At 49.8% G+C, this 27,353-nt stretch overlaps 1 pseudogene; it reads right to left on the reverse strand.

Annotated features, from left to right (window-relative positions):
• LOC147119367 (uncharacterized) overlaps positions 1-27,353 on the reverse strand; it is a 58,843-nt pseudogene that overhangs the window by 25,375 nt on the left and 6,115 nt on the right.

Genomic DNA, 27,353 nt, shown 5'->3' on the forward strand with positions numbered 1-27,353 from the left:
TGGACACATTGCACGGGTATGCCAATCTGGACAAAATAAATCCACTGACAGAAAACAAAAAATCAATAAAGAAAAGTACAGGAAGGTACAAATGATGACGGACAATAGCTCCGAAGACCAGAATAGCGATAGCGACTCCGGAAACAAGAGACTAAGCTGTCTCAAATTACATAATGTACTTGCCAAAGAGGATTACCAAACCATTTGGGTTACCCTCACAAAAGCAGGGTACCCAGTTAAAATGGAGCTAGATACAGGATCAGCTCTAACCGTAATAAATCGACGAGATTACGAGAGGCTATTTTCACATATACCTCTAAAAGACACATCCATTATCTTAAAAACATATACGGGGCAGAAAGTCTACCCCAAAGGAAAAATAAGGGTGCCTGTGATGTACAACGGCAAAGAAATACAAAAGTTGTATTTATACATTCTACAAGATGGTGGTCCACCGTTGTTGGGACGTGAATGGATAAGGAAGATACGTTTAGACTGGCACTCCATTCAGGCACTGACGGTGACCAGTAAGGAAAAAAACAATGATGACATCATACCTGAACGATTAAAAGACATCTTGGCCAACGCCAAAGAAGTGTTTCAAGAGAAACTAGGAACCTTGAAAGGCATCACCGCCTCAATAAAAGTGGAAGATACAGCAATTCCAAAATTTTTTAAGGCAAGACCGGTGCCATACGCAATACGTCCGGCAGTCGAGGCAGAGCTGAAGAATTTGGAAAAGGCAGGCGTATTATCCAAAATAGATTGGAGCGAATGGGCAACACCCATCGTTCCAGTCATGAAAAAAACATTGAAAAATAACTCTGAGGAACAGAAAAAAATTCGCATCTGTGGGGACTTTAAGGTGACTGTAAACCCGGTCCTTCACACGGTACAGTATCCTCTTCCGAGGATAGAAGATATTTTCGCCTCACTATCCGGAGGGAAACGTTTCACAAAAATTGACTTGGCACAGGCATATCTACAGATGGAGGTTGAGGAGACCTCTAAAAAGTATCTCACAATAAACACACACAAAGGCCTGTACCAGTACAATCGACTGGTTTTTGGAATAGCATCAGCTCCAGCTATCTGGCAAAGAGCTATGGAGCAAGTCCTGCAAGGGATTCCAGGGACTCAATGCTACCTAGACGACATCCTTATAACAGGAGAAAACGACAACGAGCACCTTGCCAATTTGGAGCAGGTGCTCACTAGGCTGAAAGAACGGGGCCTACGAGCAAATCGCCCCAAGTGCGAATTTTTCCAAAATCAGATATCATATTGTGGCCACATAATTAATAAGGAAGGGTTGCATAAGTCACCTGAAAAAATTGAAGCAGCTTTAAAAGCCCCAGCACCTGAAAATGTTTCACAATTAAGGTCATTCCTGGGATTAATAAATTACTATCATAAATTTTTACCGAACTTATCAACTATTCTACACCCTCTTAATGATCTTCTACAGACAGGAGTGATTTGGAAATGGAACGAAGACTGTAAACGTGCCTTCCATAAGTGTAAAGACTTAATCACATCCGAGAAAATTTTGGCTCATTACAACCCATCACTACCAATCAGACTGGCGTGCGATGCATCCCCTTACGGCATAGGAGCGGTATTGTCCCATAGATTCCCTGATGGCTCGGAACGGCCGATAGCTTTTGCGTCACGCTCATTGAACTCAGCTGAGCGTAACTATGCCCAGATAGACAGGGAAGCACTCAGCCTGGTATGGGGAGTGAAGAAATTCAACCATTACCTACACGGACAAAAATTTACCTTGCTGACTGACCATCAACCCCTCATCTCCGTATTCAACCCTAAAAAAGGTGTCCCCATTATGACGGCACAAAGACTACAGAGGTGGTCCCTTTTTCTAGGGGCACACCAATACAACATTGAATACAAAGGGTCAAAACAGCATGGGAATGCTGACGGTTTATCACGCCTACCGTTGCCAACAATAGAAGAGGCACCTACAGTAGACCCAGTAGAGATATTCCACTCTACCATAGTGGAATGTCTACCGGTGACAAATTCTGCCATTGAAAGGGAGACAAGAAATGACCCTACTCTCTCACGGGTCTACGATTTAACAGTGAAGGGATGGCCAGCACATGGCGAACCACTGTTGCCAGCATTCTTGCAAAGAAGAGAACAGCTGTCAGTGTGCCGAGGAACCTTGATGTGTGGATCCAGAGAGGTGATTCCACCCAAACTCCAGGATAAAGTGCTAAAGGAGCTTCACGAGGGGCATCTGGGTGGAGTGAAAATGAAGAACCTAGCTAGGGCGTTTGTATGGTGGCCAGGTATCGATGGAGACATCGAAGACATGACCAAGAGCTGCCTAGGATGCCAGAAGGTCCAAAATGCTCCGCCACAGGCCCCTCTACATCCATGGGAGTGGCCCTCATCTCCCTGGCCAAGGGTGCACATCGACTTTGCTGGTCCATTTATGGACTCAATGTTCTTAATCGCAGTTGATGCACACTCCAAGTGGCCGGAGGTAATAAAGATGTCCTCCACCACCACGGAAAAAGCCATCACAGTATTAAGGACCATATTTGCCAGGAATGGGCTGCCGGAGCAGATATGTTCTGATAATGGACCGCAATTTGTGTCCGAAGAATTCAGAAAGTTCTTAAAGAACAATGGGGTAAAGCACTACACGTCCGCCCCATACCATCCCGCCACCAATGGATTGGCTGAAAGGTTTGTCCAGACCTTCAAGAAGGCCATCAAGGCCATGGGTAATGAAGACATAAAACTTCAGCACAAGGTGGATAACTTTTTATTTGCATATAGGAATGCAACGCATATGGTTACTAACCAAACTCCCGCCATGATGTTCTACAATAGAAACCTAAGATGCCGGCTGGATTTGGTCAAGCCCAACATCCGAAGGGACGTGGAGAACCGGCAGTTTCAGGGCATGAATGAAAGGCCAACTAGGGCCTTCCAGATAGGCCAACCGGTTTTGGCCCGGGACTACCGTACCGAGAAATGGCAGCCTGGAACTATCTGCACACGATTTGGACCACTGATGTATACTGTGGACATCGGAGACAGCATAATAAGGCGCCATGCTGACCAAATCATCAAGTCATCCGAAAAGGGACAACCTACACCACCACTCTATACATCTAACGATGAAGTAGAGATACCCATATCTACCTCCGATCCGGTGATACTGGAGCCCGGTGAACCCGACACTGGCCATCAAGCCGAATCAGCCTTGCCAGAAGAACCTACTACACCACCAGAAACTACTACACCCCCGAGGCGTTATCCGGACCGAGTCAGGAAGCCTCCTGAGAGACTAACTTATAATTAATTAATACAGCAATGTATATTATTTTGCATATAACATGCAATTAATAATTACTTAAAATATGATGTACTAGTTAGCTAGAAGGGGAGGAATTGTGGTGTATGTGCCTTTAAGAGCAATTATGGTGTATGTGCCTTTAAGAGCCCCAGGTGTGCGTAATGTCGGTAATTGCCACTTGGGCTATATAAGCCTGTGTATTGTGTGTATCCTTTAGAAACCCCCCCCCAGACTTGCTTAGTAAATACCTATGAACCAACTCCTGTCTTCAGTGTCTTTATCTACACACGGACACTACAAATGCGATCATGGCTGATCATCCAAATTCAGTACCCAGTCCCTGCCTTCTCCCCATACCCCTTGATCCCTTTAGCCTTAAGAAATATATCCAACTCCTTCTTGAACATATTTAATGTATTGGCCTCAACTGCCTTCTGTGGTAGGGAATTCCACAGGTTCACCACTCTCTGGGTGAAGAAATTCCACCTCATTTCTGTCCTAAATGGCCTACCCCTTATCCTTAGACTGTGACCCCTGGTTCTGGACTCCCCGACCATCGGGAACATCCTTCCTGCATCCAGTCTGTCCACTCCTGTCAGAATTTTAAAAGTTTCAATGAGATCCCCTCTCATTCTTCTAAACTCCAGCGAGTACAAGCGCAATCGACCCAATCTCTCCTCATACGTCATTCCTGCCATCCCAGGTATCTGCCTGGTGAATCTTCGCTGAACTCCTTCCATGGCAAAGCATCCGTCCTCAGATAAGGCGACCAAAACTGCATACAATACTCAAGATGTGGTCTCACCAAGGCCCTGTATAACTGCAGCAAGACATCCTTGTTCCTGTACTTAAACCCTCTCGCTACGAAGGCCAACATACCATTTGCCTTCTTAACCGCCTGCTGCACCTGCATGCTTACCTTCAGCGACTGGTGCACAAGGACACCCAGGTCTCGTTGCACTTCCCCTTCTCCCAATCTATTGCCATTCAGATAATAATCTGCCTTCCTGTTTTTGACACCAAAGTGGATAACCTCACATTTATCCACATTATATTGCATCTGCCATGCTTCTGCCCAATCACCCAACCTGTCCAAATCATACTGGAGTTTCTCGGCATCTTCCTCACAGCACACACGCCCACCCAGCTTTGTGTCGTCTGCAAATTTGGAGATATTACATCTAGTTCCCTTCTCTAGATCATTAATATATATTGTGAATAGCTGGGGTCCAAGGACCAATCCCTGCGTTACCCCACTAGTCACTGCCTGCCACTCGGAAAAAGACCCGTTTATTCCAACTCTTTGCTTTCTGTCCGCCAACCAGTTCTCTATCCAAGTCAATACCTTGCCCCCAATCCCATGTGCCATAACTTTACATGCTAATCTCTTATGTGGGACCTTATCGAAAGCCTTCTGAAAGTCCAAATACACCACATCCACTGGTTCTCCCTTATCTATTTTACCAGTTACATCCTCAAAAAATTCCAGTAGATTAGTCAAGCACGATTTACCTTTTGTAAATCCATGTTAGAACATAAGAACATAAGAAATAGGAGCAGGAGTAGGCCAATCGGCCCCTCGAGCCTGCTCCGACATTCAATAAGATCATGGCTGATCTGATCCTAACCGCCAATCCACTATCACAGAAACATCTCCTGAATCTAACAGAGTTAGACACACGAAATAGGAGCAGGATCAGGCTACACGGCCCCTGGGCCTGCTCCGCTACCCACAGGGCCATGACCAATCCGAACCTAGACTCATGTCCAAATTCCTGCCCGCTCCCCGTAACCCTTAATTCCCTTTACTTCTAGGAAACTGTTTATTTCTGTTATAAATTTATGTAATGATGTAGCTTCTACAGCTTTTTGGGGCAGCATATTCCATGGACCTACCACCCTCTGAGTGAAGTAGTTCCTCCTCATCTCAGTTTTGAAAGAGCAGCCCCTTATTCTAAGACTATGCCCCCTAGTTCTAGTTTCACCCATCATCGGGAACATCTTCCCCGCATCCACCCGATCCAACCCCTTCACAATCTTATATGTTTCAATAAGATCGCCTCTCATTCTTCTGAACTCCAATGAGTAGAGTCCCAATCTACTCAACCTCTCCTCATATGTCCATCCCCTCATACCCGGGATTAACTGAGTGAACCCTCTTTGTACTGACTCGAGAGCAAGTATGTCCTTTCTTAAGTATGGACACCAAAACTGTATGCAGTATTCCAGGTGCGGTCTCACCAATACCTTGTACAACTGAAGCAATACCTCCCTATTTTTATATTCTATCCCCCTAGCAATGAAAGCCAACATTCCATTGGCCTTCTTAATCACTTGCTGCACCTGCATACTAACCTTTTGAGTTTCGTGCACCAGGACCCCCAGATCCCTTTGTACTTCAGTACTTTCCAGTTTCTTGCCATTAAGATAATAACTTGCTCTACAATTTTTCCTGCTAAAGTGCATAACCTCACACTTTCCAGTATTGTATTCCATCTGCCAAATCTCTGCCCACTTACTTAGCCTGTCTATGTCCCCTTGCAGGTTTTTTATGTCCTCCTCACTCACTACTTTCCCTCCCATCTTAGTATCATCTGCAGACTTTGATATGTTACACTCGGTCCCCTCCTCCAAATCGTTAATATAGATTGTAAAGAGTTGGGGACCCAGCAATGACCCCTGCGGAACACCACTAGTTACTGATTGCCAGTCTGAGAATGAACCATTTATCACAACTCTCTGCCTTCTGCTGATAGCCAATGCTCTAGCCATGCCAGAATATTACCCCCAATCCCGTGATTTTTTACCTTAAGCAATAATCTTTTGTGTGGCACCTTGTCAAATGCCTTTTGGAAGTCTAAATACACTACGTCCACTGGTTCCCCTTTATCCACCCTATATGTTACTTCCTCAAAGAACTCCAGCAAATTTGTCAAACATGACTTCCCCTTCATAAAACCATGGTGACTTTGTCCTATTAAATTATGATTATTCAAATGTCCTGTTACTGTCTCCTTAATAATGGACTCCAAAATTTTACCTACCACAGATGTTAGGCTAACCGGTCTATAGTTTCCAGCCTTCTGTCTACTGCCCTTTTTAAATAAGGGTGTTACATTAGCAGTTTTCCAGTCTGCCGGGACCTTTGCCGAGTCCAGGGAGTTTTGGAAAATTATTACCAATGCAGCCACAATTCCTACCGCCACTTCCCTCAAGACCCTAGGATGTAAGCCATCAGGTCCAGGTGATTTATCCGCCTTGAGTCCCATTATTTTACCGAGTACCACTTCCTTAGTGATTTTGATCGTGTTTAGCTCCTCCCCCCCTTTAGCCCCCTGTTTGTCCAGTGTTGGGATATTCTTAGTGTCTTCTACTGTAAAGACTGATATAAAATATTCATTCAGTATTTTTGCCATCTCCATATTTCCCACCATTAATTTCCCGGTCTCATCCTCTAAGGGACCAACATTTACTTTAGCCACCCTTTTTCTTTTTATATAACTGTAAAAACTCTTACTATCTGTTTTTATATTTTTTGCTAATTTACTTTCATAATCTATCTTCCCTTTCTTAATCAATCTTTTTGCTATTTTTTGCTGTCTTTTAAAGTTTCCCCAATCCTCTATCCTCCCACTAGATTTGGCTACCTTATATGCCCTTGTTTTTAGTCAAATACTATCCTTAATTTCTTTACTTAGCCACGGATGGCTGTCTTTTCTTTTACACCCTTTTCTTCTCAGTGGAATATATATTTTTTGGAAGTTGTAAAATAACTCCTTAAATGTACACCACTGATCATGTATCGTCTTACCCTTTAATCTATTTTCCCAATCCACTCTACTCAATTCCGCTCTCATACCTTCATAGTCTCCTTTATTCAAGCTTTGCATGCTTGTTTGAGATCCAACCTTCTCACCCTCTAATTGAATATGGAATTCAACCATGTTATGGTCACTCGTTCGAAGGGGATCCTTTACAAGGACATTTTTAATTAATCCTGTCTCGTTACACAGGACCAGATCTAAGGTTGCTTGCCCCCTGGTCGGTTCAGTTACATACTGCTCAAGAAACCCATCCCTAATACATTCAATGAACTCATCCTCAAGGCAGCCCTGCCCAATTTGATTTGTCCAATTAATATGATAGTTAAAATCCCCCATAATTATAGATGTTCCTTTATTAGAAACCTCAACTATTTCCTGATTGATACTCCGTCCAACAGAGTTGCCACTGTTCGGAGGCCTATAGACTACGCCTACTAGTGCTTTTTTCCCCTTATTATTCCTTACCTCCACCCAAACTGTTTCATTATCCTGATCTTTTGACCCAATATCATTTCTCTGTATTACAGTGATTCCTTCCTTTATTAACATAGCCACCCCACCTCCCCTTCCTTCCTGCCTGTCCTTCCTGATCGTTAAATAACCTGGTATGTTTAATTCCCAGGCATTGTCACCCTGCAGCCATGTTTCTGTAATGGCCACAAGATCATACCCATATGTAGTTATTTGTGCCATTAACTCGTCTATTTTGTTATGAATGCTACGTGCATTCAGATAGAGAACTTTCAAAGATGTTTTGTGACACTTAGTTCCTGCTTTTGCCCTTTTTATTACTTTACCTTTTACTCCATACCTTCTGCCCCTTCCTGACACGCTCTGGTTTTTAATTTCCCCACTGCTACCTAAGTCTATGACCTTCTCTGTTGTCATTTTTATTATTTGCTCTCGAGGAACCTCCCCCCCACTGTTGACTTTGTCCGATCCTGTCACTGTTTTCCAAGTGCTCTGCTATTACATCTTTTATGATGGACTCTAGCATTTTCCCCACTACCGATGTCAGGCTTACCGGTCTGTAATTCCCCGTTTTCTCTCTACCACCTTTTTTGAATAGTGCGGTAACATTAGCTACCCTCCAATCCATGGGTACTGTTCCAGATTCCATCGAATGTTGGAAGATGATCAGCAATGCATCTGCTATTTCTAGGGCCACTTCCTTAAGTACCCTAGGATGTAGATTATCAGGCCCTGGGGACTTATCGGCCTTCAATCCCATCAATTTCCTAACACCATTTCCCCACAAATACTGATTTCTTTCAGTTCTTCCCTTTCATCAGACCCTATGTTCCCCGACATCTCTGGGAGGTTATTTGTGTCCTCCTTTGTGAAGACAGAACCAAAGTATGTATTTAATTGGTCTGCCATTTCTTTGTTCCACATTATAAATTTCCCTGATTCTGACTGCAAGGGACCTACACTTGACTTCACCAGTCTTTTTCTCTTCACATATCTATAAAAGCTTTTACAGCCAGTTTTTATGTTCCCTGAAAGCTTACTCTCATATTCTATTTTCCCTTTCTTAATTAATCCCTTTGTCCTACTTTGTTGAATCCTAAACTGCTCCCAATCCTCAGGTTTACTGCTTTTTCTGGCCAATTTATATGTCCTCTCCTTGGATCTTATGCTATCCCTCATTTCCCTTGTTAGCCACGGTTGAGTCACCTTTTTTGTTTTATTTTTATGCCAAACTGGGATGAACAAATTCTGTAGTTCATCCATGCGGTCTTTGAATGTTTGCCATTGCCTATCCACTGTCAACCCTTTGAGTGACATTCCCCAATCAATCCTACCCAACTCGTGCCTCAGACCATCGTAGTTTCCTTTGTTTAAATTCTGGACCCTAGTCTCTGAGTCAACAACTTCATTCTCCATCTTAATGAAGAATTCTATCATATTATGATCGCTCCGACACAAGAGGCCTCGTACAACAAGATTGTTAATTAATCCTTTCTCATTACATAATACCCAGTCTAAGATGGCCTGATCTCTGGTTGGTTCCTCGACATATTGGTCCAGGAAACCATCCCGTAAACACTCCAGGAATTCCTCCTCCACAATATTGTTCCTAATTTGCTTAGCCCAATAATTTATATGTAGCTTAAAGTCACCCATGATGACTGCTGTGCCCTTATTGCACACTTCACTAATTTCCCTTTTAATGCCATCCCCAACCTCCGCATTACTGTTTGGAGGTCTATATACCACTCCCACCAACGTTTTCTACTCCTTGGTATTTCTCAGTTCTACCCATACAGATTCCACATCATCAGAGCTAATATCCTTCCTTACAATTGTGTTAATCCCTTCTTTAACTAGCAATGCTACCCCACCACCCTTTCCTTTTTGCCTATCTTTCCTGAATATTGAATACCCCTGGATGTTGAGTTCCCAGCCTTGGCCAACCTGGAGCCATGTTTCCGTAATCAAATTAAACTAAAATCACCCCGGCCGGGGTGACGATGCACTCCAGTCCCCGCAGCGCCCACCGGTCTCGGAAGGCCTCAAGTGTGCCGGCAGACACCACGTGCTCCATCTCCTGGGCCACCCGGGCGCGAACATAGCCGCAGAAGAGAGGCAGGCAGTCGGGCCGAACGACCCCCTCGACCGCCCGCTGCCTGGACCTGTTTATGGCCACTTTGGCCAGGCCCAGGAGCAGTCCTACAAGGAGGTCCTCCGACCTGCCCTCTCCCCTCTGCACCGGGTGGCCGTAGATCAGGAGCGTGGGACTGAAGTGCAGCCAAAAATCGAGGAGCAGCCCCTTCAAATAATGGAACAGGGGCTGCAACCTCTCACATTCAGTATAGATACATAGATACATAGAAGATAGGAGCAGGAGTAGGCCATTCGGCCCTTCGAGACTGCTCCGCCATTCAATGAGATCATGGCTGATCATCCAAATTCAGTACCTGGACCCTGCCTTCTCCCCATATCCCTTGATCCCTTTAGCCTTAAGTAATATATCCAACTCTTTCTTGAATATACTTAATGAACTGGCCTCCACCGCCCCCTGTGTCAGAGAATTCCATAGGTTCACCACTCTCTGGGTGAAGAAATTCCTCCTCATTTCAGTCCTAAATGGCTTACCCCTTATACTTAGACTATGACCCCTGGTTCTGGACTCCCCGGCCATCAGAAACATCCTTCCTGCATCTAGTCTGTCCAGGCCTGACAGAATTTTATAGGTTTCGATGAGATCCCCTCTCAATCTTCTAAACTCCAGTGAATATAAGCCCAATCGACACAATCTCTCCTCATACGTCATTCCTGCCATCCCAGGTATCAGCCTGGTGAATCTTCGCTGCACTCCTTCCATGGCAAGAACGTCCTTCCTCAGGTAAGGCGACCAAAACTGCACACAATACTCAAGGTGTGGTCTCACCAAGGCCCTGTACAACTGCAGCAAGACATCCTTGTTCTTGTACTCGAACCCTCTTGCTACGAAGGCCAACATACCATTTGACTTCTTAACCGCCTGCTGCACCTGCATGCTTACCTTCAGCGACTGGTGTACAAGAACACCCAGGTCTCTTTGCACTTCCCCTTCTCCCAATCTATTACCATTCAAATAATAATCTGCCTTCCTGTTTTTGCCACCAAAGTGGATAACCTCACATTTATCCACATGATAGTGCATTTGCCATGTTTCTGCCCAATCACCCAACCTGTCCAAATCGTGCTGGAGTTTCACGACATCCTCCTCACAGCATACCCTCCCCCCCAGCTTTGTGTCGTCTGCAAATTTGGTGATATTACATCCAATTCCCTCGTCCAGATCATTAATATATATTGTGAACAGCTGGGGTCCTAGGACTGATCCTTGCGGTACCCCACTAGTCACTGCCTGCCACTCGGAAAACGACCCGTTTGTTCGAACTCTTTGCTTTCTGTCTGCCAACCAGTTCTCTATCCAAGTCAATACTTTGCCCCCAATCCCATGTGCCTTAATTTTGCATGCTAATCTCTTATGCGGGACCTTATCGAAAGCCTTCTGAAAGTCCAAATACACCACATCTACTGGTTCTCCCTTATCCATTTTACCAGTTACATCCTCAAAAAATTCCAGTAGATTAGTCAAGCATGATTTACCTTTTGTAAATCCATGTTGACTTTGTCCGATCCAGTCACTGTTTTCCAAGTGCTCTGCTATTACATCTTTTATAATGGACTCTAGCATTTTCCCCACTACCGATGCCTTTTCTCTAGCACGTTTTTTGAATAGTGGGGTAACATTAGCTACCCTCCAATCCATGGGTACTGTTCCAGAGTCTATCAAGTTCTGGAAGATGACCAGCAATGCATCTACTATTTCTAGGGCCACTTCCTTAAGTACCCTGGGATGTAGATTATCAGGCCCTGGGGATTTATCGGCCTTCAGTCCCATCAATTTTCCTAACACCATTTCCCTACAAATACTGATTTCTTTCAGTTCCACCCTTTCATCAGACCCTATGTTCCCCGTCATCTCTGGGAGGTTATTTGTGTCCTCCTTTGTGAAGACAGAACCAAAATATGTATTTAGTTGGTCTGCCATTTCTTTGTTCCCCATTATAAATTCCCCCGATTCTGACTGCAAGGGACCTACGCTTGACTTCACCAATCTTTTTCTCGGATATGGAACACGGACTCCTCTAGGCCACAAAAATGGCAAGCAGCCTGGGAGTCCGTGAAGTTACTTTAAATCTTATTGCACGGGACTGCTCCATGCAACACCCTCCAGGCCAAGTCCCCAATAGATAAAGGGAGGACTCCCGCGTAGAGAGCCCCCCATTGGGGACCTCCACCTCCGCCGGATGGCAAAATGGCATGCCAAGGCGTGTCCGGATGGCAGGCTGATATACCTATCAATTCCTCCAATAAAAGGCGAAGAGTTACGAAGGTGACTAAAGGTTTTTATTGACTAAATAACAGAGCCCACTCTCGTGGGTGATCCGATCCAAGCAGGAGGAATACCAGCCAGTCGCTCACCTTTATACCTGGCCTGGTGGGTGGAGCCAAGGCGGAGTCGGCAGTGGTCATCCCAGGTATAGCAGTGTGGCAAGAGGCGACCTCGTACCGTGATACAATAGTGGTCAGTGATACAGTTATAACGAACAGTGGTGAACAGTGCTAACTACTAACAGTGATACGATAGTGAACGTGGTTTACCACACAGGCGAAGATGACAAAGTGGAGATTGTGCAGGAGCAGCCCGTACAGGAAACCCCTCTGCGCAGAACTAAAAGGCACGGAGGGCATTTCCTTGAGACGGCTCAAGCTGTGAGACGCCAGTTCCCGAAAGGGGTTTCAGGGCCGTGCGCCGATGAGGAATTCTGCCCCACGTGCTTGAGCCTCCTCAATACACCTAGTGGAGTCAGGGCCCAGTGCCGCTTTTAGCGTCTCGATGGCTTTGGCTGCGAGACGGACATTGGCCCAGGACAGGCGCTGCGCCAGCTCCTCCGGCACCATCCAGCCCGCTCCTCCACCATCGAGCAGGTCCCCGACCCTGGTCACCTTACCAGGCACAGCCCTGCCCTCCGCCAGCTGCCCGATTCAGCGGTCACGGAGGTGCGGATTCCTGAGCAGCAGCTCCTGAAGGAGAGCCGCCACTCCTGACGGGGGATAACTCCACCTGGAGGTGACACTGTTCCAGACCCATAGCAGTTCCTGGTAGAAGACAGGCAACTCCCGCAGGTAGGCATGCATACGGCCCAATTCCACAAACAGGAGCTGCGTGTTGTAGTTGAGGCCGTGCAGCTGGCGGAAGAAATACGTCGCCAGCCCACACCATCGAGGAGGATTCTCAACGTACAGGTATCTCTGCAGGGTCCGAAGACAGAAAGTCGCCACCCGGGTGCGAAGGCACACCAGCGCCTGACCGCCCTCCCTAAGCGGGAGACTCAGAACCGCAGCAGAGACCCAGTGCTTCCCTTTGTCCCAGAAGAAGTCGATGAGCTTCTTCTGCATCTTGGTGACAAACGCAGGGGGTGGGCTCAAAGTGACCAACCGGTACCACAATATGGCAGCCACCAGCTGGTTTATGACCAGCGCTCGACCCTTGTAGGACAGGACAACACTCGGAGCAGTCCTGTCCAGCGTCCTAGGCGAGCGGTGACTTTGGCCTCCAGCTCTTGCCAGTTCGCCGGCCAGGCGTCCTCGGCGGGACTGAGGTAGACTCCCAAGTAGAGGAGGTGCGTGGTGCTCCAGGCGAAGGGCCTGAACTCCTCCGGCAGGGAGTCCACCCGCCACTGACCCACCAGGAGTCCAGAACATTTCTCCCAGTTGATCCTGGTGAAGGATGCGTCCGAGTAAATCTGCTGGCATTCTCACATCCTCCGCAAGTCAGCGTGATCCGTGACCATGAGGAGCACGTCATCGGCGTAAGCCGATTGGACGACCTCCACGCCTGGCCCTTGCAGAGCCAGTCCCATCAACCTCTTCCGCAAGAGGCGCAGGAAAGGCTCCACGCAGATGGCATATAACTGACCGGACATGGGGCATCCTTGACGCACCCCACTCCCGAAGCGAAGGGGCGCCGTCAAAGACACGGTAACTTTTATCAGACACTCCGCGGTGGCATACAGAAGTCAGATCCGGGCGACGAAATGCGTCCTGATCCCGAATGGGTGCAGAGTTCCGAAGAGATACTCGTGATCCACCCTGTCGAACGCCTTCTCCTGATCCAGGGAAAGGGAGGCGACCAACAGACCAGCCCTCTGGGAATGGGGGACCAGGTCCCAGACCAGATGGGTGTTATCGTGGATAGTCCGGCCCGGAACCGTGTAGAACTGGTCAGGGTGGATCATGTGGGCCAGCATGGTGCCAAGGCGGGCAGACATGGCCCTGGCAAAAATTTTATAATCCGTGCTAAGGAGGGAGACTGGGCGCCAGTTTTTTAAAAGGCGGAGATCGCCCCTCTTAGGCAGCAGGACAATGACTGCCCTGCACCACGAGAGGGGCATCTCCCCGGTCGCCAGACTTTCCCCCAGGACCCGCGCGTAGTCGCCCCCCACGACATCTCAGAATGCCCTGTGGAACTCCACGGTCAGCCCATCCAGCCCCGGGGACTTTCCCCTCGAGAGCTGGCCGAGGGCACCGGTCAGCTCTGCCAAGCTTAACGGAGCATCCAATTTTTCGGCACCCTCCGGGCCAACCTTCGGCAGCTCCTCCCACAAAACTCTGTGCGCATCCTCGCTGGACAGATCCGGAGAGAACAGAGCCCCGTAATAGGCCCGGGTCTCTGCGCTGATCCCCTCCGGATCCGAGACCAGAGATCCATCATCGGCCAGCAGCCCCAAGAGCTGCTTACGGACCCCCTGTCTTTTTTCCAGCGAGTAGAAGAAGGGGGAGCCGCGGTCCAGGTCCCGGAGGGTCTGGATCCGCGACCTCACATACGCGCCTCGGGACCCAATGAGCTGCAGGTCCTTCAGCGCGCCCTTCTTCTCTTCGTACACCTTCCGTAGGGCCGGGTCATCGACGACTTGACCGAGGCGGGACTCCAGGTCGAGCACCTCCCTCTCCAACCACACGACCTGGGCCTCCCGCCTCTTGGTCGACCCCCTCGCGTACTCCTGACAGAAGAGACGGACGTGAGCCTTATCCACGTCCCACCATAGCCTCAAGGAGGGGAAGCCCCCCCGCTTCCTTCTCCAGTCGGCCCAGAACCGACGAAACGAATCCCGGAACCGCTCGTCCTCCAGCAGCAGGTTGTAAAAATGCCAGTACGCGGACCCCCCCGGTGCACGTAATGGAGCGAGCTCCGCCCACGCCAGGTGGTGGTCTGCGCGCGGCACCGGCCGCATGGAAGCCGCTGAAACGCAGGAGACGTACGCCCAGGAAATGTAAAGGCGGTCGATTCTGGACCTTCCTCCTCCAGACCTCACGTAAGTGAAGGCGCTGGAGTCGGGATGGAGATTTCGCCAGACGTCCACCAGGTCGAAGGACCCGACCAGGTCCCTCAACTTCTCCATTGCCGCCAGGCTGTACGGGGGACCCGAACGGTCCCTCGCCTCGAGGGTACAATTAAAATCCCCCCCGAGGATGACGCACTCGCCGACGTCGATGGAGCCCAGAAGAGCGGACACTTCTTCAAAGAAGCGCACTTGCTGCAAACCGGCCGCGGGGGCATACTCGTTCACTAGATGGAACAGCACACCCCCCAGGCGAACAGTGGCCTGGAGCAAGCGGCCCGGCACGTGCTCCTTGACCCCCAAGATCTCCGGCTGAAAATGCGGGGCCAGCAAGATAGCCACCCCGCTGGAATAGTTGGAGAGGTGACTCATGCTGACCCCTCCTTGCCACTCCAGGAGCCACGTGGCCTCGTCCTCCGGAACGGTGTGGGTTTCTTGCAGGAAGCACACCGCATACCTCCCGTCCCGGAGGACCGAGAAGTTATTAAATCTACGGCATGCATCTCTGCTGCCGTTGATGTTGAGGCTGGCTTTGGTTATCTTCATGACAAGAGCATAGTGCAACCTCTACTTAACCTAACGGGAGGAGGGAGAGCGGCCGCTTGTCGACCGCCACTCACTCAGCAGCCCAGCGAGGAACTTGTTGATCTGACGCTGCTCGCACGGCCCCGCGCTCTCGTCCGCGCCCATGGATTTGACAGCGGCACGGACGGAGCCGACGAGCAGCGCCAGATCTGACCATCTGTCTAGGGCCAGCCGGATTTTGCCAGGGCGACCCCGGCACGCAGCCAGAAAGTCCCGGAGTTCCACAACAGGGATGAGGGGGGACTCGGAGGGGGGCACGAGTGTATCCACTGCCTCACTGGCGACGGAGTCTGACTCATCCCCGGTGCCCTCCGCTGGGTCCCCGTCCTCCTCCGGGAGGTCGTCATCAGCCAGCCCCGCCTCTGTCCCGATCCCACCCCAGGATCGGCGGCAGAGGATTCCTCCCTGGGCTCCTCCGGAGGTGCTGGGTCAGGAGGCGGCGGCGGTTCGGGGCCCCCCTCCGCCCCAGGCACCGGGGTGCACGGGGAAACTGGGGAGTACACTATCCCCAGTTCCCCCAACACCCCAGGCGCCAGTGTCAGAGACGGAGTCAGGGGGCCTTCCCCCTCACCGCCATCAGCCACCGACCCAGTGGACTGGGTAGCTTGAATACATTCCTCGGCCACGTCGAGCAGCGCCTGGGAATGGTCCGGACTGTCCTGGGCGAGCCCAGCCTCACCGGCCTCGCCCACCCCAGTCTCCAGGGCGTCCGACATGGCGAGATGTAACGGTTCTTGTGTTATTTCCTCCGCGGGTAGATCCGCGGTCCCCCCCACACGCAGGGTCTCTTCCCTGCCCCCGGGAGGCACAGGCGGGACAGACTCATCTGTCGTACCCTCCTGAGGGACAGGCAACTCCTGCTGAATACAGATGGCGGTAATGGTAGGGAGGGGCGCAGCACCCACGGCGGGCGACGATTCCCCCCGCGAGGAGGGACATTGTCTCTCGTGGTCCTCCTCCTCTCCCAGGGACTCGCACCTCCTTTTTGTTATGGAGGGACACGAAGGCTGGGAGACCTCCATACCTACCGGGGTCTCCTCCTCCGCCTCCTCCCGTCGCGCGGGTTGCTCGGGTCCCTCGAGCCCGAGCCCGGTCGCAGGTCTTAAATCTTCCGCCTCAGCAGTTGCGATCACGGGCCCGGGCACGAGGCCCCCCAAACTCTGAAACACCGCCGCCACCAGCACAGGGAATGCGGGCGTAAGTTCCGCCAGATCGTCCATAACCGTGTGCTCACCGAGGGGACCCGCCCTAAGGTGCTTCATCTTCTTCTGCACCTTCCCTTCGCGCGGACGCTCTCTCTCCCCCCCGGCGTTGGCCTCCGACGTCGACCACACATCAGGTGTTGAGGACGCGTGGACAGGATCGGGGGGAGGAGCGGCGGCGGCGCCAGCCTTGGCCGCCTCAGATGTTCTGGCGGCCTTGGAGGTGGGGCAGTTCTTTCGTACGTGCCCCACCTCCTTATAGGCGTGGCACCGCACACCGTCCAACGTCCAAAAGACGTGGTGGGCAGCCCCCTCATGGCACACAATAAAAGTGCCCTCGGTGTCCTCCTCCCACGCCAGCTGAACAAAAAGCTGGTGCCAGAAGGAGAAGACATGCCGGAGGCTGGCCTCCCTGCATCCGAGCGGGATGGGTGTGATCCCCGACCTCACCTCCCCCAGTTGACGTAGGTGGGGGAAGAGGAGCTCAGCCGAAACAAAGGGCGGGACGTTTGATAAGAGGATCCTCTGCACGGTGGCCTCAAGAGGATCCACCGGCAGGAAGGTCCCGCCCATGGTGAGCCCCTTGGTTACGGCCAGGGACACCACCTGCTCCGACCCCAGGAAGAACACAGCCTTGCCGTATATTTTCGAGGCGGCGACAATGGCTGAAGGGCCGACAACCCCAGCCATGGCCTTCACGCACGCCTCGATAGTCATGTTGGGGTGAGTGTAGCTCTTCACCCCGTGTTTTTTAGTGAGAAGGCGGAAAGGTGACGGGGCAGCAGAAGCAGCGGGAGCAGCCGTGGCCGTGGCTGCCACATTTGCATATGACCTTGCTGGCCCCGTCACCGGCGATGATGTGGTCGCCATCGTGGGTTGCTTATTATAAAGGGCTACACCCACCCCAAGTCACAGGCCTGGTGATCTTAATGGCCTCAGTGGTTGTTTTTCCCTGAGCAGAGGGAGCTTTAAAAAAGTGGAGGAACACCTCTCCCCTTATTGATTAAATTGGGAGAGGGGCCTTCTCCCCTCTGCTCAACGGGCAATTAATGGATATGAGGTGCCTCTTTAGAGAGAGACAGAGAGACAAAGAGAGAGAGAAAGGGGGGTGGGAAGGAGGGAGGCTGCAGGGGCTGGGTCTCCACTCAAGATGGTGGGTGGGTGCTCGCAGGGGTGCACTCTCCGAAAAATAAGTCTCTATTGATGGTCTTCTTGTGGGGGGAGAAGATGTCTTCACCTGGGAAAATAAAGCTGGAGATGCCCAGGCTCAGTCCACCACCAGGTCTTAACGATGTGATCATTAAATGATGACTTTGCCTGGGCAGCTCCAGCTGTCCCAAGTCAAGCAATAGGGAGGGATGTTTGCTAGTGGTGTGTGTGGCCTAGTTTTTACAAGAGCCACACACACTCACACACACCCCTAGATGTTTTCTTCTCCTTCTTCTTTCCTCCACCACTTAAATACAAAGGGGGAGAAATTCGGTGGGCTGCGCCACCAGTTAGCGCCTAAAGAGGGCACTCAGTGGCTTTAGCGCCACTGGCCACGCCTCCCGCGATATTTAGCTGGTGCGCTAATGGCAGCGTTAGCCTGTTGCGCTGCGCCGCCACCGATGACGTCATCGGTGTGCGCAGCGCCCCGCTACCACCCCGATCGCGATATTTGGCAGCGACCGCCTCTGTAGCGCCGCTCGCAAATCGCGCCCGGTTCACGGGGCCTACCTGTGGCGGCAGTGGCGCAAATTAAGGTGGAGGTACGGGGCGGCCGGTTTTTTCGGCGGCTGCCTGCCAGCACCTCCATCCCCGGCCTCCTGTTCTCCCCCCGTGGCATTGCCGGCTGTTTTCCGAGAGCCCGGCACTTCTCCTCGATGCCGGGCTCTTTTGCCGGCACTCGCGATCGCTCATCGCGCTGGTGCAGGCCCCTCCCCCTTAAGAATGGGAGGAAGGCCTGCAGTACTGCAGCGCGCCGTGCCGCAGCGTGTGGCGGTGCGGCACGTTGCGCTGCGATATTCAGTTTCAGCGCCCTAAGAGGGACGCGGAGCGCCTCGAGCCTCGCCCCGTGTCCCCCTTGGGGCGCTCAAGCTGAATTTCCGGCGATCGCTGCTGCTCCAATCGCAGCGCAAAATCTGGCGCCCAGGCGAGCTTGGCGCCTCGTTTGGGGCTCCACCCAATTTCTCCCTTTATGAGAGTGCACCATGAAACACCCACCTGTAGAAGTTTTCCAATGGCTCTCCCTCCTTCAAAACAGATGAAGGATGTTTGTTTTTCTCCCCTCTCTCCCTCTCCTGTAATGGAGACCAGTTGTTAGCTCTGGTCTGGTCTCCTGTTCTCTCCTCTCCTCTGGCACCCCAATAGTAGCTGCAGCAGCAACAGATGTGGTCTCTCCTCCTCGACACAGAGAGAGAGAGAGACCTCTCCTCTCTTCTCTTCTCCTCCCCTCTCTTCTGGCACAGCAGCAGCACAAGATTCCTGGCTGGCTATCAGGGATCCCGGGGTTTATTAACCCGCTCCCTGAGCTCTCGCACCTGATGTGTCAGCGGCTGCTGCCAAGGTCCGCGCATGCTCAGCTCACACTGCCCAGGTGATTGACGGGAGCGCCGGACCAATAGGAAGAGCGGGGCGGGGCTGGAGGACCGAGCGGGCGGCGCGTCCTCCAACCAATCAGAGTGTGTGAAATTTACTAACGTCTTGTTGCATTTTGTCTTCCTCAGTATTAACTCTACCTCCCAATTTGGTGTCCTCGACAAACTTTGAAATTGTTCTTCTGATTCCCGAGTTCAATTTGTTATATGTAAATGGTGAACAACAGTGGTCCCAGTACCGATCCCTGTGGAACACCACTTCCCACCTTTTGCCAGTCTGAGTAGCTACTCCCAACCCCTACTCTCTGTTTTCTGTTTGTAACCTGTAGTGTATGTAACCTGTACCACCTTAAGAGGATACCTTAAGGTGATGGACTACTTTTTGATGGCTCCTGTACATTGTAGTACCGGTGGTGACCACACCGGTATATAAACCCTGCAGAGCAAAGTGTATCCCAGTTCAGCCCTGACCCTCAATCACTAAAGACCTGTTTACTTACTTCTGTAGTCTGTGTCCTGTTATTAAGTATAACTACAATTGAAACCACAGACTCAACAGTGGCGACGAGTCTGATCTTACCTTGCGGCAGTTTTGCATCAAAGGAAGCTTCGTCCTCAGACACGGATGTCGAAAAAGGGCATCCGCCCTCAACATCCTGCATCGCACGGGAGGCCATCGGAAACCCGGGTTGGTTTGCTGACCTCGAAGTCAAGCATCAGTGAGCATCCCTTCTACGACAGCGGCGGGTAAGCCCGATCGAGCGGTACAGGGGGGAAGTCGGCCGAGTTGTCAGGGGAGAAGGGGAGGGAAAATGACAAAAAGGGCAGAGAACACGACCGCAGCCGGTGTCAGGGGCCGGACTGCAATCGGGCAGAGACGCGCAGCAGCCAGAAAAGCGTTTATGGCCACAGGGACCGCGGGAGCGGCGGGGGAACAAGAGAAGCAACGCAGGGGAAAATAAAGGACCGCTGGGAGGCGTGGACGGCAACAGCGCGGGAATCGCCATTTTGAGTCGGCGGGGGAAGAAGACAAGCGCGGGAAAAGCCGCCAAGCGCGGGAAAAGCCGCCATTTTGAAAAAAAATAAAAATAATAATATCCAAAGGGGAAGGAGAAACTCAGCAAGGATGCCATAAACGGGTAACATCACTGCTTTTGATAACGATGTGGAAGATTGGGCCACTTATGTGGAACGCATCGAAGCTTACTGTACAACGAATGAGGTACCGGAGGATAAGAAAGCACTAACCCTATTAAACTCAATGGGTGCGAAGACGTACGGGTTATTAAGGAACCTTGTAACACCAGAAAAACCGGTAGGGAAGAGTTTCGCGGATATTGTTACTATCCTGCAGGAGCATTTAAACCCCACGCCGCTGCTGATAGCGGAACGATTTAAATTCTACAAAAGAATTCAACTTAAAGAAGAAAGCAACACTGAATTCCTAACAGAACTGCGCAAGTTATCAAAGTACTGCCAGTTCGGAACAGGACTAGCAGACGCACTGAGAGATAAGTTTGTGTGTGGGCTCCTAAGGGAAGGAACCCAGAAGTGACTGCTGGAGGAAAAGGATCTTACGCTGGACAAAGCTTTCAGCATTGCAGCATCCCACGAGGCAGCAGCACGAGGCGCTGCAGAGATACAGCAAAGGCCATTGGAATTCAGCACCAATGAAATGGCATTGGGCACAGTAAAGTGCTATCGTTGTGGAAGGACAACGCATGACCAGAACCAGTGCTGGTTCAAAGATAAAGAATGCAGGCAATGTGGCAAACTTGGTCACATAGCGAGAGTATGCCAGTGAGGAAAGAAGGCCAGCAGCAAAAAGTCACCGCAGGAGAAGTACAAAAAAGTACACAAGGTGACAGAGAACAGTTCGGATGAACAGAAGATGGATTCAGACTCCAGCAGTAAGCAACTGGGTTGTCTGAAAATACATAATGTGGGTAACACAGCAGACCACCAAACTATCTGGGTCACGCTTCGGATAGCAGGAGTCCAAGTGAAGATGGAATTGGACACTGGGTCGGCATTAACGGTCATGAATAAGCAAGATTACAAAAGGTTATTCTCGCACATTCCCCTGAGGGATACGGAGATTGTATTGAAAACATACACGGGGCAAATAGTATACCCCAAAGGAAAGATAAAAGTAAACGTGGTCTACAATGGTAAAGAATTTCAGAAAATGGACTTGTATGTGTTACCTGATGGAGGTCCGCCACTACTGGGACGGGAATGGATCCGGAGAATAAATGTGGACTGGCATTCCATTCAAGCACTGACTGTAGATGCCTGTAACATAGAAGATAGGAGCAGGAGTAGGCCATTTGGCCCTTCGAGCCTGCTCCGCCATTCAATGAGATCATGGCTGATCATCCAAATTCAGTACCCTGTCCCTGCCTTCTCCCCATATCCCTTGATCCCTTTAGCCTTAAGAAATATATCCAACGCTTTTTTGAATATATTTAATGAACTGGCCTCCACCGCCCTCTGTGGCAGAGAATTCCACAGGTTCACCACTCTCTGGGTGAAGAAATTCCTCCTCATTTCAGTCCTAAATGGCTTACCCCTTATCCTTAGACTATGACCCCTGGTTCTGGACTCCCCGGCCATCAGAAACATCCTTCCTGCATCTAGTCTGTCCAGGCCTGACAGAATTTTATAAGTTTCGATGAGATCCCCTCTCAATCTTCTAAACTCCAGTGAGTATAAGCCCAATCGACCCAATCTCTCCTCATACGTCATTCCTGCCATCCCAGGTATCAGCCTGGTGAATCTTCGCTGCACTCCTTCCATGGCAAGAACGTCCTTCCTCAGGTAAGGCGACCAAAACTGCACACAGTACTCAAGGTGCGGTCTCACCAAGGCCCTGTACAACTGTAGCAAGACATCCTTGTTCCTGTACTCGAACCCTCTTGCTACGAAGGCCAACATACCATTTGCCTTCTTAACCGCCTGCTGCACCTGCATGCTTACCTTCAGCGACTGGTGCACAAGAACACCCAGGTCTCTTTGCACTTCCCCTTCTCCCAATCTATTGCCATTCAAATAATAATCTGCCTTCCTGTTTTTGCCACCAAAGTGGATAACCTCACATGCAGCACGGTGGCATAGTGGTTAGCACTGTTGCCTCACAGCGCCAGGGACCCGGGTTCAAATCCGGCCTCGGGTGACTGTCTGTGTGGAGTTTGCACATTCTCCCCGTGTTTGCGTGGGTTTCCTCCGGGTGCTCCGGTTTCCTCCCACAGTCCAAAGATGTGCGGGTTAGTTTGATTGGCCATGATAAAGATTGGCCCTTAGTGTTAGGGGGGATTAAATTTATGGGGTTACGGGGATAGGGCTTGGGTGGGATGGCTGTCGGTGTAGGGACCGGGTGCTCGGGTTTGGATGATCAGCCATGATCTCGTTGAATGGCGGAGCAGGCTCGAAGGGCCGAATGGCCTACTCCTGCTCCTAGTTTTTATGTTTCTATTTATCCACATTATAGTGCATTTGCCATGTTTCTGCCCAATCTCCCAATCTGTCCAAATCGTACTGGAGTTTCATGACATCCTCCTCACAGCTTACCCTCCCACCCAGCTTTGTGTCGTCTGCAAATTTGGAGATATTACATCCAATTCCCTCGTCCAGATCATTAATATATATTGTGAACAGCTGGGGTCCGAGGACCGATCCTTGCGGTACCCCACTAGTCACTGCCTGCCACTCGGAAAACGACCCGTTTATTCCAACTCTTTGCTTTCTGTCCACCAACCAGTTCTCTATCCAAGTCAATACCTTGCCCCCAATCCCATGTGCCTTAATTTTGCATGCCAATCTCTTATGTGGGACCTTATCGAAAGCCTTCTGAAAGTCCAAATACACCACATCCACTGGTTCTCCCTTATCTATTTTACCAGTTACATCCTCAAAAAATTCCAGTAGATTAGTCAAGCATGATTTACCTTTTGTAAATCCATGTTGACTTTGTCCGATCCTGTCCCTGCTTTCCAAGTGCTCTGCTATTACATCTTTTATAATAGATTCTAGCATTTTCCGCACTACCGATGTCAGGCTTACCGGCCTATAATTCCCCGCTTTTTCTCGACCACCTTTTTTGAATAGTGGGGTAACATTAGCTACCCTCCAATCCATGGGTACTGTTCCAGAGTCTATCGAGTTCTGGAAGATGACCAGTAATGCATCTACTATTTCCAGGGCCACCTCCTTAAGTACCCTGGGATGTAGATTATCAGGCCCTGGGGATTTATCGGCCATTCAGTCCCATCAATTTTCCTAACACCATTTCCCTACAAATACTGATTTCTTTCAGTTCCACCCTTTCATCAGGCCCTATGTTCCCCGGCATCTCTGGGAGGTTATTTGTGTCCTCCTTTGTGAAGACAGAACCAAAGTATGAATTTAGTTGGTCTGCCATTTCTTTGTTTCTTTGTTTCTTTGTAAGGAGGACGACGTCAAACCCAAATGACTGTCCAAAATCTTAGACGATGCTAAGGAGGTGTTCCAACAGGGACTTGGAACACTGAAAGGAATTACGGCAACCATCAAGGTTGAAGAACATGCAAACCCAAAATTTTTCAAAGCCAGACCGGTGCCTTATGCGATACGACCTGCTGTGGAAGCAGAGCTGGAAGGGCTAGAACGTTCAGGGGTACTGTCCAAGGTGGACTGGAGCGAATGAGCTACACCCATTGTTCCTGTCATGAAGCGTTCATTGAGCAACAAGCCGGGGGAACCTGGAAAGGTTCGCATCTGTGGCGATTTCAAGATCACTGTTAATCCGGTTCTTCACACGGTGCAATATCCGCTTCTGCGGATTGAAGATATCTTCGCTTCGCTGTCTGGCGGGAAACACTTCACTAAGATAGACCTGGCGCAGGCGTACCTACAGATGGAAGTTGATGAAGCGTCACGTCAGTATCTCACGATCAACACGCATAAGGGCTTATATCGGTATAATAGACTGGTTTTTGGAGTGTCATCGGCTCCAGCGATTTGGCAAAGGGCCATGGAGCAGGTATTGCAAGTAATTCCAGGCACACAATGCTACCTGGATGACATCCTGATTACAGGAGATAACGATAATGATCACCTCGCAAATTTGGAGCAGGTGCTCATCAGATTGAAAGAATATGGGCTCAGAGTTAATCGCCAGAAATGCAAGTTCTTTCAAAAGCAAATCTCGTACTGCGGCCACATCATTGACCGGGAGGGGCTCCATAAGTCACCTGACAAGATCGAAGCTGTTGTTAAAGCTCCTGCACCGGAGAATGTATCCCAGTTGAGGTCGTTCCTCGGGTTGGTTAACTATTACCATAAGTTTCTTCCAACTTTATCCACGGTGTTACACCCGCTAAACACTCTTTTGCAAATGGGAATACCATGGAAGTGGAGCGATGATTGTAAGCGGGCTTTTCAAAAGAGCAAAGCACTGATCACCTCGAAGGAAGTGTTGGCTCACTATAACCCAACGCTGCCTATTCGCTTAGCTTGTGATGCTTCTCCATATGGTATCGGGGCAGTGCTCTCACATAAGTTTCCAGATGGCTCGGAAAGGCCAGTCGCTTTCGCATCCAGATCATTGACCTCCGCTGAGCGCAACTATGCTCAGATAGATAGGGAGGCTCTCAGCCTCGTGTGGGGAGTTAAGAAATTTAACCATTACCTGCAAGGCCAAAAGTTTACGCTGCTGACAGATCACCAGCCGTTGGTTTCCATTTTCAACCCTAAGAAGGGTGTTCTGGTTATGACGGCGCAGAGGCTTCAGAGATGGTCCCTTTTCCTAGTTGCACATCAATATGATATTGAATTCAAAGGTACAAAACAACATGGTAATGCTGATGGGCTGTCGCGCCTGCCACTACCTACAGCGGAAGAGGCACCGGCAGTTGACCCTGTAGAGATATTTCACTTCACCATCATCGAATGCTTACCAGTCACCAATGCAGGTATTGAGAGAGAGACCCGAAATGACCCGACACTGTCTCGGGTCTACGACTTGACAGTGAAGGGATGGCCAGCACATGGCGAACCACTGTTACCAGCATTCTCAGCCAGACGAGAACAACTGTCCGTATGTCAAGGAACATTGATGTATGGAACAAGGGTGATTATTCCTCCAAAATTAAGAGAGAGAGTTCTGAATGAATTGCACGAAGGTCATCTGGGGGGAGTCAAGATGAAAAGCCTTGCTAGGGCTTATGTGTGGTGGCCAGGTATCGACAAACAAATAGAGGATCTGACTAAAAGCTGCTCAGGGTGCCAAAAAGTTCAAAATGCACCTCCAATTGCACCGCTGCATCCGTGGGAATGGCCTTCAGCCCCATGGCAACATGTGCATATCGACTTTGCAGGTCCATTCATGGATTCCATGTTTTTGATAGCAGTAGACGCACATTCTAAATGGCCAGAAGTGATTAAGATGTCGACCACTACCTCTGAGAAGACGATCGCAGTTCTAAGAACCATATTTGCAAGAAATGGGTTGCTGGAGCAAATATGTTCAGACAACGGACCACAGTTCGTGTCAGAAGAATTCCAGAAATTCATGAAAAAGAATCGGGTGAAACACTATACATCTGCCCCATATCATCCGGCTACAAATGGGTTGGCCGAGAGATTTGTTCAAACGTTGAAAAAGGCGATAAAGGCCATGAGTGAAGATCATATTCCACTACAACACAAGGTGGACAATTTCCTGATGGCGTATCGAAACGCCACGCATTCAGTGACAAATCAAAGCCCTGCCATAATGTTCTATAACAGAAGGTTGCGGTCCCGATTGGATTTGTTAAAACCCAGTGTGCGAAGGGAAGTCGAAAACAAGCAATTCCAGCATGTAAATAACAAGGCCACTCGTAGTTTCGAAATAGGACAACCAGTGTTGGCCAGGGACTATAGGGATGATAAATGGCAACCTGGTACAATTCGTGCACGACAAGGACCCTTGATGTACACGGTAGACGTTGGAGAGAACGTAATACGACGTCATGCTGACCAACTTGTGGAATCGAGAACAAGGGTCGACCCCATGTCTACGGCAGAGACACCAGTTGAAGAACTTATTGAGCCTGTAGCATCTACCTCAGACTCGAACGTACCTGATGATGTTCAATCCATAGGAGATCAAGTGGATGAGTCACCCCAGCAATGAGAACCAGAGACCCCTGAAAGGCGTTATCCGGGCCGGATCAGGAGGCCTCCTCAGAGACTGAATCTTTGAACAGTTGTGTGTAAATTGTATATATGTTATCCATGTAATGTTTAATTTGGGGTGTACACTGTTAAGCTAAAAGGGGAGGAATTGTAGTATATGTAACCTGTACCACCTTAAGAGGATACCTTAAGGTGATGGACTACTTTTTGATGGCTCCTGTACATTGTAGTACCGGTGGTGACCACACCGGTATATAAACCCTGCAGAGCAAAGTGTGCCTCAGTTCAGCCCTGACCCTCAATCACTAAAGACCTGTTTACTTACTTCTGTAGTCTGTGTCCTGTTATTAAGTATAACTGCAATTGAAACCACAGACTCAACATAACCAGCTTGCTATCCATAACAGTTTGTAAGATCGACAAGATGACCAAGGTCAGGCCGTGTGGAGTGAAGGGCCAGGCAGCAGAATGGATGGAAAGCTGGCTACAAAACAGAAATTAGAGGGTTGGAGTTAAGGGAAGTTTGTAGCGATCTTTCCATCCATTTTGCTGCCTGGCCCTGGACTCCACACGGCCTGACCGTGGTCATCTTGTAGACCGTACATACTGCAGACACAGTGCACCAGTGGTGGAGGGGGTGGATATTGAGTCCTGTGGCAGGGGCGCTGATGAAGTGGATTTCTCTGTCCGTGAGTTTTGAGGTATCGCTAGTGGCATTTTTCACCTCTTTCCTGCTTTTAAAATAAAAATCTTGTCAGTTTATTAAAGCCATT

This window comes from Somniosus microcephalus, chromosome 4, assembly GCF_052327205.1.
Source record: "Somniosus microcephalus isolate GS21.2 chromosome 4, FLI_Smic_1.0, whole genome shotgun sequence".
NCBI lineage: Eukaryota > Metazoa > Chordata > Chondrichthyes > Squaliformes > Somniosidae > Somniosus > Somniosus microcephalus.